The sequence below is a fragment of the Apodemus sylvaticus genome, chromosome 14, assembly GCF_947179515.1.
Source record: "Apodemus sylvaticus chromosome 14, mApoSyl1.1, whole genome shotgun sequence".
In the NCBI taxonomy this organism is placed as follows: Eukaryota; Metazoa; Chordata; class Mammalia; order Rodentia; family Muridae; genus Apodemus; species Apodemus sylvaticus.
The window spans coordinates 71,183,603-71,187,552 of record NC_067485.1 but is presented as its reverse complement, the minus strand read 5'-3'; positions in this window follow the sequence as shown (position 1 = coordinate 71,187,552).

Sequence of the window (3,950 nt, the reverse complement as noted above, 5' to 3'; positions counted from 1 at the left end):
ACACTTGGCTGAGGCAGGGGGATCTTGAATTTAAGGCAAGCCTGGGCTACATAGTAAGTCCCTGTTGAGAAAGAAAGAAAAGAGAGGAAGTAGGGAGAGGAATATAGAGAGAAAGAGAACAGAAGGAAGGAAATAAAGAAAGGAAGGAGGGAGGGAAGGAGGGAGGGAGGAGGGAGGGAAAGAAGAAAGGAAGGAGGAAGGAAGGAAGGAAAGAAAGAAGGAAAGAGGAGGGAGAGAGGGAGGGAAAGAAGGAAGGAAGGAACAAACAAATGAACAAAGGAAGGAAAGAAGCATCCAAGGAGACACTATGGAAGACCAGACACTGCCTGTTGATAACATCCCTTTCACTCCTAACCAGCTTTGTGGAGTTTGAAGAATCCACAGCCCCAATCAATCCCCTGTACTTCTTCTAAGCTCCTTATAAACAGGAACGATAAGACACAGTAGCACTTGCCCTGGGAGGCTGGTATGCAGAAATGGTTCTTATATGAGACAAGGGTCTCTGGAGATTACCAGTAGCCACGGGAAAAGTCTAGAACAAGCTTGCCCTGCCAATATCCTGACATCAGTGAGCTGACTGGCCAGTCAGCATCAGGATCTGCACGGTAACAACTTAAAAGAGGAAGGGTTGCTTTTGCTCATGGTTTCAGCCCACGGTCACTTGCTTTGGGTTTCTGAGTGAGACAAAGTATCCTGGCAGTGTAAGAAAGTAGGGGAGGTGGTTGCTCACCTCATGCCAGGCAGGAAGCAGATAGGAACCATGACAACACAGGGCAAGGTAACACAGAGCCTTCAGTGACCTACTTCCTCTAACTGGACCATACTTCCCACAGCTGCACATAATCTGTTCAATTTTCTCAACCCATCAATGGATTAAACCATTCATTAGGTCAGAGCCCCTAGGACCTAATTGTCTCTGGGAGCATCTTCATGTTACAGATATACCCTAGGTTATCTCTTAACCAAGTAAAGTTGTCAGTCATACTCAGTCACCAGAACTGTGAGACAATAAATTTTTGTAGTTTAAACCACACAACCTGTGGTGATTTGCTTTGGCAATTCCCAAGAAAATATCACTATTAGAAGCAACAGGGATAAAAAAAAAAAAGTATAAAAAAGACAAGGTATAAAAGGGTTAGCCTTGATGACTAATGCATTTGCAGTCAAAGATGCCTCTAGACCTATAAGAAGCTGGAGCCCATCATGAGCAGACCAGTTAGTTCCTCCAATGGATACAACACATCTTCAATGGTCTCTTTATCAGTTGTACAAAAAAAGGCAGTTTCATTTTCCATTTGACTTTCTTTTACTTCTTTTGTCTTTTTCCTTATTTACATTTTTTGTTTGTTTGTTTGTTTGTTTTTGTTTTTCGAGTCAGAGTTTCTCTGTATAGCCCTGGCTGTCCTAGAACTCACTCTGTAGACCAGGCTGGCCTCGAACTCAGAAATCTGACTGCCTCTGCCTACCAAGTCTCTAAGGAGAGAGGAAAGGACTGTTCTCTCCACTTTCTCAAGAACTCTGATGAAACAACCAAGAGGTTCTGTTGGGCATCTCTATCTAAGGTGATCTGAGTAAGAGTAGTCCCCACAGACTCATGTATTGGGATGCTTAGGGGGCGGGAATAGGAGGTGTGGCCTTGTTGGAATAGTGTGTGGCCTGGTTTCAGGAGCACAAGCCATGCATGGCAGCTCACTTACTCTTCCTACTGCCTGCCAGTCCGGATGTAGACCTCCCAGGTCTCTCTCCAGCACCATGTCTACCTTTGCACTGCCATACTTCCCACCATGACAACAATGGCCTAAACCTCTGAACCTGTAAGCCAGCCACAATTAAATGCTATCCTTTATAAGAGTAGCGGTGGTCATGATGTCTCTTCACAGCAATAGAAACCATAGGACAGAAGTTGGTTCTTCTTGGCAGAATGTAGACTTTGGGACTTTGGATTAAGAAAGCAGTTGAATCCTTTGAGAAGGGCTTAATGGGCCATACTAGTAGAAGCAGGAAAGACAATGGTCCTGAAAGCAATTTGAACTGTGGGGGCCCAGCTTAAGAGGTTTCAGAGGAGAAGAATATTGTCATGTGGCCTAAAGAGCATTCTGATGAAGTTTTGAAGAATGTGGCTACATTTTGCTCTTGTCCAAAAAGTCTGCCTGAGACTAAATTGAAGAATGTTGGATGGTGTTGGCAGAGGATATTTCAAAATAGCTTAGTGTTGACAGTGTAGTATGGACTCTCCCTCTGAGACTAAGAACGCCGCCGAGGCTAGTCAGGAGTGGCAAGAGTGTCCCTGCATGGAGGCCCAGGGAGACCTTTCCGTGAGGCTGTGAAGGTGAAGTCTGGGGTGCCTTAGAGGACCCAAGAAGTTGGAGATGCCACAGCCACCGGCTCCCTACCAAGGAGAGCAGCTAAGAGGGAATGGAAGCAGCCCAAGAGAGAGAAGTGTGTTGCTGTCAGCATGGCTGAAGGGAGTTGGAGATCTGCAGGGCACACTGACATTAGACAGGAAGATGCAGAGTTTGAAGTTTGCCCAGCTGGTTTCAGTCTGATTTTGGTCCAGTACTTCTTCACTGTGCTCCCTTCCCTCCCATTCAGAATGGTCATGTATATCCTGCGTCATTATTACATGTTAGAAGCATGTAATAGGCAGAGCACAGTTACGATACTGGCATGAGTCTCAGGAGAGATTTTGGACCTTGGAATTTTACACAGGGTTGAAACTGATAGAGTTGGACTGAATGCATTTCTTCCTTATGATATGACTACAAGCCTATGGGGGCGAGGGGGTATGTCAGAGAGTGGAATGTGATGGTTCAAATAAGAATGGCCCCATAAATTCATAATATTTGAATGCTTAGAAAGTGGCCTTAGGAGGTGTGGACTTGTTGGAGGATGTGTGGCACTGGGGGTGAGCTTTGAGGTTTCAGAAACTCAAGGCACGCTCAGTGACTGTGTTGACTGGTATATGCTCAGCCCAGGAAGTCGCACTATTAGAAGGTGTGGCCCTGTTGGAGTAGGTGTGTCACTGTGGGTGTGGGCTGTAAGACCCTCCTCCTAGCTTCCTGGAAGTCAGTCTTTTACTAGCAGCCCTCAGATGAAGATGTAGAACCTGTACCATGCCTGCCTAGATGCTGTCATGTTCCTGCCTTGATGATAATGGACTGAACCACTGAACCTGTAAACCAGCCCCAATTAAATGTTGTCTTTTATAAGACTTGCCTTGGTCATGGTGTCTGTTCACAGCACTAAAACCCTAACTAAGACAGTGGCTCACTAGCTCTTCCTGCTGTCTGCCAGACTACGTTGGACTCTCAGCCAGTGCCATGTCTACCTGCAGGCTGCCATGCTTCCCACTATGATGGTAATGAACTAAACCTCTGAACCTGGAAGCCAGCCCCAATCAAATATTTTCCTCTATATAGGAGTTGCCATTGTCATGGTGTATCTTCACAGCAATAAAAACCCTAAGTCACTATCTTTCTTTCCAGAATGATTGGTGGCCTCCATGCAGAGCCATAGCTGCCTCAACAACTGAGGTTCAAGTGGGGATCTTATGGCAGCCGAGTTATGAACAGGGGCATCAAAGTTAGCATATAAGGATCTGGGAGATGGCTCAGCAGGTAAAGGCACTTGAGTTCTATCCTGGGTACCTATGTGATGGAAGAAGAGAACCTATTCCTTCAAGATGTTCCTCTCTCTCTCCCCCCCCTCTTTCTCTCTGTCTGTCTGTCTCTCTGTCTCTGTCTCTCTGTCTCTCTATCTCTCTCTGTGTGTGTGTGTGTGTGTGTGTGTGTGACCCTCCCTACCAAGGCTAACTTGTAACTGAGCACAATACTGAGCATTTCCTGTTCTAAGAATGACCCCAAAGCCCTGCTAGTGGGGTATAAGCATCCAACCATTCGCCAAGCACTCTCCATTAAGCTGGCTCTAGCCCCTTTCTACCTCAGAACTGC